The 14,490-nt window shown below is 45.6% G+C and overlaps 1 protein-coding gene across 1 annotated transcript in view; it reads left to right on the top strand.

Moving 5' to 3' along the window:
• LOC138645426 (syntaxin-binding protein 4-like) overlaps positions 1-14,490 on the top strand; it is a 45,173-nt gene that overhangs the window by 14,987 nt on the left and 15,696 nt on the right. The gene's annotated exons all lie outside the window — the stretch shown is intronic.

Here is a 14,490-nt window from a genome sequence, read left to right as displayed (position 1 = left end):
AAAAGCCAGAGGTGCGGCAACAAAATACTAGTGATGTGTTGGAGGTTTTTTTTTGTTTGCTTGTTTTTCATGATTCCATAATTTTTTCCTCAGAATTGAGTGATTCCATAATTTTCTCCCTCTGCTTGTTCTAAAAAAGTAACCATTACTGACTACCATATTTTTTGTTCTTGATTTCTTTTAGTGATTGTGATTCTTAAAGCCAGAAAGTTGCCATTTGAAATGACTTTGGTTTTGTGCCATGTCTGTGATCTGATTTTTTTCTACAAAATTAAACAACTGAATGAACGTCCTCCAAGGCCGGTGATTCCATCATTTTTGCCAGGGGTTGTACACTGCTCGAAAAAATAAAGTGAACACTTAAGCAACAGAACATAACTCCAAGTAAATCAAACATCTGTGAAATCAAACTGTCCACTTAGGAACAACACTGATTGACAATCAATTTCACATGCTGTTGTGCAAATGGAATAGACAACAGATGGAAATTATTGGCAATTATCGAGACCCCCTCAATAATGGAGTGGTTCTGCAGGTGGGGACCACAGACCACATCTCAGTACCAATGCTTTCTGACTGATGTTTTGGTCACTTTTGAATGTTGGTTGTGCTTTCACACTCGTGGTAGCATGAGAAGGACTCTACAACCCATACAAGTGGCTCAGGCAGTGCAGCTCATCCAGGATGGCACCTCAATGCGAGCTGTGGCAAGAAGGTTTGCTGTGTCTGTCAGCGTAGTGTCCAGAGGCTGGAGGCGCTACCAGGAGACAGGCCAGTACACCAGAAGACGTGGAGGGGGCCGTAGGAGGGCAACAACCCAACAGCAGGATCACTACCTCCGCCTTTGTGCAAGGAGGAACAGGAGGAGCACTGCCAGAGCCCTGCAAAATGACCTCCAGCAGGCCACAAATGTGCATGTGTCTGCACAAACGGTTAGAAACCGACTCCATGAGTATGGTCTGAATGCCCGATGTCCACAGATGGGGGTTGTGCTCACAGCCCAACACCGTGCAGGACACTTGGCATTTGCCACAGAACACCAGGATTGGCAAATTCACCACTGGCGCCCTGTGCTCTTCACAGATGAAAGCAGGTTCACACTGAGCACATGTGACAGACGTGACAGAGTCTGGAGATGCCGTGGAGAGTGATCTGCCTGCAACATCCTTCAGCATGACTGGTTTGGCAGTGGGTCAGTAATGGTGTGGGGTGGCATTTCTTTGGAGGGCCGCACAGCCCTCCATATGCTCGCCAGAGGTAGCCTGACTGCCATTAGGTACCGAGATGAGATCCTCAGACCCCTTGTGAGACCATATGCTGGTGCGGTTGGCCCTGGGTTCCCCCTAATGCAGGACAATGCCAGACCTCATGTGGCTGGAGTGTGTCAGCAGTTCCTGCAAGATGAAGGCATTGAAGCTATGGACTGGCCCGCCCGTTGCCCAGACCTGAATCCGACTAAACACATCTGGGACATCATGTCTCGCACCATCCAACAACGTCACTTTGCACCACAGACTGTTCAGGAGTTGGCGGATGCTTTAGTCCAGGTCTGGGAGGAGATCCCTCAGGAGACCATCCGCCGCCTCTGCAGGAGCATGCCCAGGCATTGTAGGGAGGTCATACAGGTACGTGGAGGCCACACACAATACTGAGCATCATTTCCTTGTCATGAGGCATTTCCACTGAAGTTGGATCAGCCTGTAATTTGATTTTCCACTTTGATTTTGAGCATCATTCCATCTCCAGACCTCCGCGGGATATTAGTTGTGATTTACGTTGATCATTTTTAGGTTTTATTGTTCTCAACACATTCCACTATGCAATGAATAAAGATTTACAACTGGGACATTTCATTCAGAGATATCTAGGATGTGGGATTTTAGTGTTCCCTTTATGTTTTTGAGCAGCGTGTATTTGTGCGGCTGTGTCACCGTCTTTTCCCTTGTTTTCCTGTGTCAGCCTCTGGCTCTGTGCAGACTGCTGTCGGATATGGACATGTCTCCGGTTTATAATGATGATCCGCTGTAACATTCAGGCCAGTCGGTCCCTTTGGCACAGTTAGATGACAAGTGGGATCAGTGTTACAGGGTGACCTCCCTGTGGCTGCAGCACTGGGTCAGTGGCTCCATCACACGGCTCGCCGGGGTCAGTAATCAGCAGATATGGGTGGATTACATGCTATGATGAGACATCTGCTTGTCATGTCTGCGGGGCCACACATAGCGGTGTATGACTATAACACAGAGCTGTGGGAGACTGGGCCGCCATCGGAGCCAGAATTCTGACACAATCCCTATTGTGTCCCTGTGATGCCCCACGTGTGTCTGGTATTGTATCCTGTACACAGATCCTGGAAAGTCAGTGTTCCATGTATCATCCTGTCCCTGGGGATCCAGTGGTCTTAATCAATTCTTGGAGATCCAGTGATACTTTCTTTTCTCAGTCCTGAGTGATAATACGATACTCCATACCAAATTCTTTGTATTCTTTGCCTCATTTCTGGTTATATGGCGGTTTAGTTCTTGTCAGCCTTGGTGATTCAGAAGTCAAGTGATCCCTGGTGAGCTTTATAACGAGTTGTCTGATGATCTAGAAGTGTATTGATATAATGATCCCCTGGCGATCTATTAGTACATTTATAATACAGTCTCTGGTGATCTAGTGGTGTATGTGTAATACAGTCCCTGGTGATCTAGTGGTGTATATGTAATACAGTCCCTGGTGATCTAGTGGTGTATGTGTAATACAGTCCCTGGTGATCTAGTGGTGTATGTGTAATACAGTCCCTGGTGATCTAGTGGTGTATGTGTAATACGTAATACAGACCCTGGTGATCTAGTGATGAATATGTAATACAGTCCGTGGTGATCTAGTGGTGTATGTGTAATACAGTCCCTAGTAATCTAGTGGTGTATATGTAATACAGTCCCTGGTGATCTAGTGGTGTTTGGGTCATACAGTCCATAGTAATCTAGTGGTGTATGGGTCATACAGTCATTCAAGCCACATATCCAAGCCCTTGCCTCCTCCTGTCGTCTCAAACTCAAAAATATTTCCCGGATCCGTGCTTTCCTTGACCGCAACACTGCAAAAACGCTAGTGCATGCCCTTATCATCTCCCGCCTCGACTACTGCAACCTCCTACTCTCTGGACTCCCCTCTAGCACTCTGGCACCACTCCAATCCATCCTACACTCTGCTGCCCGACTAATCCACCTGTCCCCCCGCTATTCCCCAGCCTCTCCCCTGTGTCAAGCCCTTCACTGGCTTCCTATCGCCCAGAGACTCCAGTTCAAAACCCTCACACTGACATACAAAGCCATCCACAACCTGTCTCCTCCATACATCTGTGACATGGTCTCCCGGTACCTACCTACACGCGACCTCCGATCCTCCCAAGACCTCCTTCTCTACTCCCCTCTCATCTCTTCTTCCCATAACCGCATCCAAGACTTCTCCCGTGCTTCCCCCATACTCTGGAACTCTCTACCCCAACACATCAGACTTGCGCCTACCATAGAAACCTTCAAAAAGAACCTGAAGACTCATCTCTTCCGACAAGCCTACAGCCTGCAGTGATCCTCAACCTACTGAACAGCCGCACAGCCAGCTCTTCCCTCTCCTAGTGTATCCTCACCCACCCCCTGCAGACTGTGAGCCCTCGCGGGCAGGGTCCTCCCTCCTTATGTACTCGTGTGCCTTGTTATCTGCTCATGTTTAATGTATTTGTCTATATTTGCCCCGTATTCACATGTAAAGCGCCATGGAATAAATGGCGCTATAAAAATGTATAATAATAATAATAATAATACAGTCTCTGGTGATCTAGTGGTGTATCTGTAGTACAGTCCCTGGTGATCTAGTGGTGTATGTGTAGTAGTACAGTCCCTGGTGATCTAGTGGTGTATGTGTAATACAGTCCCTGGTGATCTAGTGGTGTATGTGTAAGGCTAGGTTCACACTAGCGTTCGGTAGGGCTGCGGATGTATGCAGATGCCTCCACATTCATCGTTTTGATGCTGCGCCGACCTTGTTGCATTTTGTTACGGTCAGTGCAGCGTCAAAACGACGCATGCGGAGGGATCCGCATGGTCTGCGTACCCAATGTTAAAGATTGTCTACGCAGGAAGCGTGCAGATGTAGGCGGAGCAGAAGGATGAGGCACGGCAGTGGGCGGAGCTTCACGGCATAGGTACGCAGCCATCCGCAGCCCTGCCGAACGCTAGTGTGAAATTAACCTAATACAGTTCTGGTTGTGCACTTCTGATTCATTCCCTGGCGATCCAGAGACTTCACATCTACTGCCTGTGCAGTCCCTGGTGATCTAGTGGTGTATGAGTCATACAGTCCCTGGTGATCTAGTGGTGTATGTGTCATACAGTCCCTGGTGATCTAGTGGTGTATGTGTCATACAGTCCCTGGTGATCTAGTAGTGTAGGAGTCATAGTCCCTGGTGATCTAGTGGTGTATGAGCCATACAGTCCCTGGTGATCTAGTGGTGCATGTGTAATACAGTCCCTGGTGATCTAGTGGTGTATGAGTCATACAGTCCCTGGTGATCTAGTAGTGTATGAGTCATACAGTGTTGTGAATTTGCTTTTTGGCTCCCTCTAGTGGTTACTAGTTTTTTTGACTCTGGTTTTTCTGTCTTTCCTTTTATCCGCACCTGGGTCGTTAGTTAGGGGCGTTGCTTTATAAGCTCCCTGGACACTCAGTTCTATGCCTGGCAACGTAGTTATCAGAGCTAATCTGCTGTGCTCTTGTCTACTGATCCTGGTCCGGTTATTCAGCTAAGTCATTTACTTTGCTTTTTGCTATTTGTTTTTGGTTTTGTATTTTTGTCCAGCTTGTTCCTAATCTGTATCCTGACTTTTGCTGGAAGCTCTAGGGCGCTGGTGTTCTCCCCCCGGACCGTTAGACGGTTCGGGGGTTCTTGAATTTCCAGTGTGGATTTTTGATAGGGTTTTTTGTTGACCATATAAGTTACCTTTCTATATTCTGCTATTAGTTAGCGGGCCTCTCTGTGCTAAACCTGGTTCATTTCTGTGTTTGTCATTTCCTCTTACCTCACCGTTATTATTTGTGGGGGGCTTCTATCCTGCTTTGGGGTCCCTTTCTCTGGAGGCAAGAGAGGTCTTTGTTTTCCTCTACTAGGGGTATTTAGATTCTCCGGCTGGCGCGAGTCATCTAGGATCAACGTAGGTATGACCCCCGGCTACTTCTAGTGTTGGCGTTAGGAGTAGATATATGGTCAACCCAGTTACCACTGCCCTATGAGCTGGATTTTTGTATCTTGCAGACTTCCACGTTCCTCTGAGACCCTCGCCATTGGGGTCATAACAGTTTGCCAGGCCTATATTAAATGTTTAATGCATTGCAAAAGAGGGATTATAAGAAAGAAGATTCTGAGTTTTTTTTTTTTTTTTCTCCTCTCTCATTTTTTTTTTTTTTCTTCATCCCCTTTACCTCAGAGTGGCTTATGCTTGCTGCAGACATGAATGTCCAGACCTTGATTACAAGTGTGGACCAGCTGGCTACTCGTGTGCAGGGCATACAAGATTATGTTATCAGAAGTCCTGGGTCAGAACCTAAGATACCGATTCCTGAACTGTTTTCCGGAGACAGGTTTAAGTTTAGGAATTTCAAGAATAATTGTAAATTGTTTTTGTCCCTGAGACCCTGTTCATCTGGAGACTCCGCTCAGCAAGTAAAAATTGTTATTTCGTTCTTACGGGGTGACCCTCAAGATTGGGCTTTTTCGCTGGCGCCAGGAGATCCGGCATTGGCTGATATTGATGCGTTTTTTCTGGCGCTCGGTTTACTTTATGAGGAACCCAATCTTGAGATTCAGGCAGAAAAGGCCCTGCTGGCTATGTCTCAGGGGCAGGACGAGGCTGAAGTGTATTGCCAAAAATTTCGGAAATGGTCCGTGCTGACACATTGGAACGACTGTGCACTGGCCGCTAATTTTAGAAATGGTCTTTCTGATGCCATTAAAGATGTTATGGTGGGTTTTCCCATTCCCACAGGTCTGAATGATGCTATGGCACTGGCTATTCAAATTGACCGGCGATTGCGGGAGCGCAAGACCGCAAATTCCCTCATGGTGTTGTCTGAACAGACACCTAATTCGGTGCAATGTGATAGAAAAACCGCAAATTCCCTCATGGTGTTGTCTGAACAGACACCTGATTTAATGCAATGTGATAGAATCCTGACCAGAAATGAGCGGAAAATTCATAGACGCCGGAATGGCTTGTGCTACTACTGTGGTGATTCTACACATGTTATCTCAGCATGCTCTAAACGTATAGCTAAGGTTGTTGGTCCGGTCACCGCTGGAAATTTGCAACCTAAATTTATTCTGTCTGTAACTTTGATTTGCTCACTGTCGTCTTATCCTGTCATGGCGTTTGTAGATTCAGGTGCTGCCCTGAGTCTTATGGATCTGTCATTTGCTAAGCGCTGTGGTTTTACTCTTGAACCATTAGAAAATCCTATTCCTCTTAGGGGTATTGATGCTACGCCATTGGCAGCAAATAAACCGCAGTATTGGACACAGGTTACCATGTGCATGACTCCTGAACACCGCGAGGTGATACGTTTTCTTGTTTTACATAAAATGCATGATTTGGTTGTTTTAGGGCTGCCATGGTTACAGACCCATAATCCCGTCCTGGACTGGAAGGCTATGTCAGTTTCTAGTTGGGGCTGTCGTGGTATTCATGGGGATATCCTGCCTGTGTCTATTGCTTCTTCTACGCCTTCGGAAGTTCCGGAGTATTTGTCTGATTATCAGGATGTCTTTAGCGAGTCCAGGTCCAGTGCATTGCCTCCTCATAGGGACTGTGACTGTGCTATAGATTTGATTCCAGGCAGTAAATTTCCTAAGGGAAGACTCTTTAATCTGTCGGTACCTGAACATACCGCTATGCGTTCGTATATCAAGGAGTCTTTGGAGAAAGGACATATTCGTCCGTCTTCTTCCCCTCTTGGTGCAGGATTCTTTTTTGTGGCTAAAAAGGACGGATCTTTGAGGCCTTGTATTGATTATCGGCTTTTAAATAAGATCACTGTCAAATTTCAGTATCCTCTGCCGCTGTTGTCTGACTTGTTTGCCCGAATTAAAGGTGCCAAGTGGTTCACCAAGATAGACCTTCGTGGTGCGTACAACCTTGTGCGCATTAAGCAAGGTGATGAATGGAAAACCGCATTCAATACGCCCGAAGGTCATTTTGAGTACTTGGTGATGCCTTTTGGGCTCTCCAATGCGCCTTCAGTTTTTCAGTCCTTTATGCATGACATTTTCCGGAAGTATCTGGATAAATTTTTGATCGTTTATCTGGATGATATTTTGGTTTTTTCTGATGATTGGGACTCGCATGTGGAGCAGGTCAGGTTGGTCTTTAAAATTTTGCGTGAAAATTCTTTGTTTGTCAAAGGCTCAAAGTGTCTCTTTGGTGTACAGAAGGTTCCCTTTTTGGGGTTTATTTTTTCCCCTTCTGCTGTGGAGATGGACCCGGTCAAGGTCCGAGCTATTCTTGATTGGACTCAGCCCTCGTCAGTTAAGAGTCTTCAGAAGTTCTTGGGTTTCGCTAACTTCTACCGTCGTTTTATCGCTAATTTTTCTAGCGTTGTGAAACCTTTGACGGATATGACCAAGAAGGGCTCCGATGTAGCTAACTGGGCTCCTGCTGCCGTGGAGGCTTTCCAGGAGTTGAAACGCCGGTTTACTTCGGCGCCTGTTTTGTGCCAGCCCGATGTCTCACTTCCCTTTCAGGTTGAGGTGGATGCTTCGGAGATTGGAGCAGGGGCCGTTTTGTCGCAGAGAGGCCCTGGTTGCTCTGTTATGAAACCTTGTGCCTTTTTCTCTAGGAAGTTTTCGCCTGCCGAGCGAAATTATGATGTGGGCAATCGGGAGTTGTTGGCCATGAAGTGGGCATTTGAGGAGTGGCGTCATTGGCTCGAGGGTGCTAAGCATCGTGTGGTGGTCTTGACTGATCACAAAAATCTGATGTATCTCGAGTCTGCTAAACGCCTTAATCCGAGACAGGCCCGCTGGTCATTGTTTTTCTCCCGCTTTGATTTTGTTGTCTCGTATTTACCAGGTTCAAAGAATGTGAAGGCCGATGCTCTTTCTAGGAGCTTTGTGCCTGATGCTCCTGGAGTCGCTGATCCTGTTGGTATTCTTAAGGATGGAGTTATCTTATCAGCTATTTCTCCGGATCTGCGACGTGTGTTGCAGAGATTTCAAGCTGATAGGCCTGAGTCTTGTCCACCTGACAGACTGTTTGTTCCGGATAAGTGGACCAGCAGAGTCATTTCCGAGGTTCATTCCTCGGTGTTGGCAGGTCACCCGGGAATTTTTGGCACCAGAGATCTGGTGGCCAGGTCCTTTTGGTGGCCTTCTTTGTCAAGGGATGTGCGGTCATTTGTGCAGTCCTGTGGGACTTGTGCTAGAGCTAAGCCTTGCTGTTCTCGTGCCAGCGGGTTGCTCTTGCCCTTGCCTGTCCCGAAGAGACCTTGGACACATATCTCCATGGATTTCATTTCTGATCTTCCGCTATCTCAGGGCATGTCTGTTATCTGGGTGATATGTGATCGCTTCTCCAAGATGGTCCATTTGGTTCCTTTGCCTAAGCTGCCTTCCTCTTCCGATCTGGTTCCTGTGTTTTTCCAGAACGTGGTTCGTTTGCACGGCATCCCTGAGAATATTGTGTCAGATAGAGGATCCCAGTTCGTTTCCAGGTTCTGGCGATCCTTTTGTAGTAGGATGGGCATTGATTTGTCGTTTTCCTCTGCTTTCCATCCTCAGACTAATGGACAGACGGAGCGAACCAATCAGACTTTGGAGGCTTATTTGAGGTGTTTTGTCTCTGCTGATCAGGACGATTGGGTGACATTCTTGCCGTTGGCTGAGTTTGCCCTTAATAATCGGGCTAGTTCCGCCACCTTGGTTTCGCCTTTTTTCTGCAACACTGGTTTCCATCCTCGCTTTTCTTCAGGTCATGTGGAGTCTTCTGACTGTCCTGGGGTGGATTCTGTGGTGGATAGGTTGCAGCGGATCTGGAATCATGTGGTGGACAACTTGAAGTTGTCACAGGAGAGGGCTCAGCGCTTTGCCAACCGCCGCCGCGGTGTGGGTCCCCGACTACGCGTTGGGGATTTGGTATGGCTTTCTTCCCGCTTTGTTCCTATGAAGGTCTCCTCTCCCAAATTTAAACCTCGTTTTATTGGTCCTTACAAGATATTGGAAATCCTTAATCCTGTGTCTTTTCGTCTGGATCTTCCTGTGTCGTTTGCTATTCACAATGTATTTCATAGGTCCTTGTTGCGGCGGTACGTTGTGCCTGTAGTTCCTTCTGCTGAGCCTCCTGCTCCGGTGTTGGTTGAGGGCGAGTTGGAGTACGTGGTGGAGAAGATCTTGGATTCTCGCCTCTCCAGGCGAAGACTTCAGTACCTGGTCAAGTGGAAGGGCTATGGTCAGGAGGATAATTCCTGGGTGGTCGCCTCTGATGTTCATGCGGCCGATTTAGTTCGTGCCTTTCATGCCGCTCATCCTGATCGCCCTGGTGGTCGTGGTGAGGGTTCGGTGACCCCTCACTAAGGGGGGGGTACTGTTGTGAATTTGCTTTTTGGCTCCCTCTAGTGGTTACTAGTTTTTTTGACTCTGGTTTTTCTGTCTTTCCTTTTATCCGCACCTGGGTCGTTAGTTAGGGGCGTTGCTTTATAAGCTCCCTGGACACTCAGTTCTATGCCTGGCAACGTAGTTATCAGAGCTAATCTGCTGTGCTCTTGTCTACTGATCCTGGTCCGGTTATTCAGCTAAGTCATTTACTTTGCTTTTTGCTATTTGTTTTTGGTTTTGTATTTTTGTCCAGCTTGTTCCTAATCTGTATCCTGACTTTTGCTGGAAGCTCTAGGGCGCTGGTGTTCTCCCCCCGGACCGTTAGACGGTTCGGGGGTTCTTGAATTTCCAGTGTGGATTTTTGATAGGGTTTTTTGTTGACCATATAAGTTACCTTTCTATATTCTGCTATTAGTTAGCGGGCCTCTCTGTGCTAAACCTGGTTCATTTCTGTGTTTGTCATTTCCTCTTACCTCACCGTTATTATTTGTGGGGGGCTTCTATCCTGCTTTGGGGTCCCTTTCTCTGGAGGCAAGAGAGGTCTTTGTTTTCCTCTACTAGGGGTATTTAGATTCTCCGGCTGGCGCGAGTCATCTAGGATCAACGTAGGTATGACCCCCGGCTACTTCTAGTGTTGGCGTTAGGAGTAGATATATGGTCAACCCAGTTACCACTGCCCTATGAGCTGGATTTTTGTATCTTGCAGACTTCCACGTTCCTCTGAGACCCTCGCCATTGGGGTCATAACATACAGTCCCTGGTGATCTAGTGGTGTATGTGACATACAGTCCCTGGTGATCTAGTGGTGTATGTGTCATACAGTCCCTGGTGATCTAGTGGTGTATGAGTCATACAGTCCCTGGTGATCTAGTGATGTATGTGTAATACAGTCCCTGGTGATCTAGTGGTGTATGAGTCATACAGTCCCTGGTGATCTAGTGGTGTATGTGTCATACAGTCCCTGGTGATCTAGTGGTGTATGAGTCATACAGTCCCTGGTGATCTAGTGGTGTATGAGTCATACAGTCCCTGGTGATCTAGTGGTGTATGTGACATACAGTCCCTGGTGATCTAGTGGTGTATGTGTCATACAGTCCCTGGTGATCTAGTGGTGTATGTGTAATACAGTCCCTGGTGATCTAGTGGTGTATGAGTCATACAGTCCCTGGTGATCTAGTGGTGTATGAGTCATACAGTCCCTGGTGATCTAGTGGTGTATGTGACATACAGTCCCTGGTGATCTAGTGGTGTATGAGTCATACAGTCCCTGGTGATCTAGTGGTGTATGAGTCATACAGTCCCTGGTGATCTAGTGGTGTATGAGTCATACAGTCCCTGGTGATCTAGTGGTGTATGAGTCATACAGTCCCTAGTGATCTAGTGGTGTATGTGTAATACAGTCCCTGGTGATTTAGTGGGGTATGAGTCATACAGTCCCTGGTGATCTAGTGGTGTATGTGTCATACAGTCCCGGGTGATCCAAGGGAATATTTTTTTCGCCCAAACACTGGTTTGTGATCTGTCCCTCTCTTCACACCTCATTGGTCCTGCTGGGCCAGTGGTTTAGTCTTTAGTTATGGATTGATGACCAGACAGGTGACTTTTGCCCCTTCCCCGCCATTGTCTTCTGTTGCTTTCTGTGGATAGTTCCGCTCTTTGTACAATAAACCTGCTCCATCAGTGCACAGCGGACGCGGCCATTACTGCCCATTATTCCTAGCGTCAGCTCCTTCCTTACCAGCAGCCACAGATGGAAACCTCGGCGTCAGCTTGTGATGTAACCGGCGCTGACCCTGCCGGGCTTGTGGGTCATTGTGCTGAGCATAATCACTTTTCAAGAAAAGATTAGGGCGGTATTATTTATGCCGGGAAGCGATGGTTTACAGAGGATCTGCACAGGCGCGGGGATCACACGGGGGGCAGACAGCGGAACTAATCCCACCCGCCATACACCGCTGCATGGCCGCGGCGGGGGGCGCAGGAGAGTCCGTCTGCAGTGGCCTCACTCACCGACCACACTGCGGAGGTAAGACGAAAGCTCCGCTCTCATTGGTTGCTGTGGTAAAATATAAGCTAAGCTCTGATTGGTTGTGGTAAAATATAATCTAAGCGCTGATTGGCTGCTGTAGTAAAATGAAAGTTAAGCTCTGATTGGTTGCTGCGGTAAAATATAAGCTAAGCTCTGGTTAGTTGCTATGATAAAATGATAGCTACACTCTGGTTGGGTGCTATGGTAAAAGGGAAGCTAAGCTCTGATTGCTTGTTGTGGTAAAATGAAAGCTAAGCTCTGATTGGTTGCTGTGGTAAAATATAAGCTAAGCTCTGATTGGTTGCTATGGTAAAAGGATAGCTAAACTCTGGTTGCTGTAGTAAAATGAAAGCTAAGCTCTGATTGGTTGTTGTGGTAAAATATAAGCTAAGCTCTGATTGGCTGCTGTAGTAAAATGAAAGCTAAGCTCTGATTGGTTGCTGTGGTAAAATATAAGCTCTGATTGCTGAGATTTCATTGTTGCTGTTGTATAAATCTTTGGTCCGGTTATTGAAGTAGCGGACTGCCAGGACCCAGGCCGTCTATCATGGGGTCATCAGTCAGGTGACGTCAGCAGAGGTGGTCTCCACCACCCGGCAGGGGCCACTGACAGACCTAGCGCTGTCCGCAGGATGGGAAGAGGCGCCATCACAGACCCAGATGTGTTGGATTCCATCTTGGATGTGGTCTGCGGTCATAAATCAGCTGAGAGGAGCTCAGAAGAAGACAGATAACAGAGAGCTCACTGACGGATCCTCAGTTACCTCATTCTGCAGGCAGCAATAGACAGAGCCACACAGAGGCTGCAGAAGGCAAACGGCACAACATCTTAATGACACTAAGTAAAAATATAAATTACCCCCCAAAAGTGTACCACCCCTTTAATATAATTGGGTTATGTTTGTGTACTCCATAGCAATACTAATCAGGCCCTGTGCTCATATCATTTGGTTGTATTATTGTGGTCCTTTTTGTGACCTGTATGGTAGGATAGTTCAGAGGCTTCTTAGTTTTAATATTTGGGCTCCATATGGCGGTATTATTTGTGTACCTCATAGTGGTATTAATTGGGCACTGTGCTGCTATAATATGGTTACATTAGTAAGGTATTTGGGAACTGTATATTGGTATTCTACATGATCTCTATGGCAGTATGTCGGTTAGGACAGTGTATGCTTCTATTTTGTCTCCGTGGGCGGTTACAGTATAGCTATATGACTTGCGAATAGCATGTCCTTTTAGTATGTGCACGGTATGGTGGTATAATGAAGGACCTATACTGTGGCGTTGTTTTAGGACAGTATGGGAGGATTACACAGCACTTTTACGGTTGTATTTTTTAGGTAGAGTAGATTGATATTATATATGGAGCTCATAGCGGTATTAATTACACGCTGTAATGCTATTTCGGCACTGCGCTATTATCTGTGTGCCTTATATTGCTATTTGGTGACTTTATTATGGTTTCATTTTTTGCACTCTATGGTGGTGTTATTCAGGAACTTCATTGTATTATTTCACCAAAGAAGGGTAGAAATAATCAGGGACTGTATGGTTGTATTATTGGATTATTCTTATTATTGGACTGTAGTGGTATTATTTAGGCACCGCAGTGGGTTAATCTGGTTACATTATAGGTTTTATTTTGAGACTGTATGACTGTTTTCATTTTGGACTGTATAATTTATGCATATTGGTATGATAATACTGTGGTATTATCTGATGACTGTATGACGGTTTTATTTATGTGCTCGATAATTGGATAATTCCGAGACAGCGGTATGGTCTTATTTTAGACTATATGGGAATATTATTAGGGACAGTATGGTGGTATTATTTGTGGACTCTGTAGCGGTAATATTTAAGCACTGTGCTGTAATTCTGTTTAGGCAGTCTGGTGGTATTATCGAGTGACTATTATTGTGGTATCATATGGGTGCATTATAGTGGTATTATTTGGTTGCATTATTGTGGTATTACTTGGTCGCATTATATTGGTATTATATGGTCGCATTATATTGGTATTATATGGTCGCATTATAGTGGTATTATTTGGTCGCATTATAGTGGTATTATATGGTCGCATTATAGTGGTATTATTTGGTCGCATTATATTGGTATTATATGGTCGCATTATAGTGCTATTATTTGGTCGCATTATAGTGGTATTATATGGTCGCATTATAGTGGTATTATTTGGGCGCATTATAGTGGTATTATTTGGTCGCGTTATAGTGGTATTATTTGGTCGCATTATAGTGGTATTATATGGTCGCATTATAGTGGTATTATATGGTCGCATTATAGTATTATTTGGGCGCATTATAGTGGTATTATATGGTCACAATATAGTGGTATAAGGTCGCATTATTGTGGTATTATATGTTTGCATTATAGTGGTATTATTTGGTCGCATTATTGTGGTATTATTTGGTCGCATTATTGTGGTATTATTTGGTCGCGTTATTGTGGTATTATTTGGTCGCATTATAATGGTATTATTTGGTCTCATTGTGGTATTATTTGGTCGCATTATTGTGTTATTATTTGGTCGCATTATAGTGGTGTTATTTGGTTGCATTATAGTTATATTTGGTTGCATTATTGTGGTATTATTTGGTCGCTTTATAGTCGTATTATTTGGTCGCATTATAATGGTATTATTTGATCTCATTGTGTTATTATTTGGTTGCATTATAGTGGTGTTATTTGGTCGCATTATAGTGATATTTGGTCGCATTATAGTGGTATTATTTGGTCACATTACAGTGGTATTTGGTCGCATTATAATGGTATTATTTGGTTGTATTATAGTGGTATTATTTGGTCGCAT

The sequence above is a fragment of the Ranitomeya imitator genome, chromosome 7 (assembly GCF_032444005.1).
Source record: "Ranitomeya imitator isolate aRanImi1 chromosome 7, aRanImi1.pri, whole genome shotgun sequence".
Taxonomy (NCBI): domain Eukaryota; kingdom Metazoa; phylum Chordata; class Amphibia; order Anura; family Dendrobatidae; genus Ranitomeya; species Ranitomeya imitator.
This window is presented reverse-complemented; position numbering and strand designations above follow the sequence as displayed.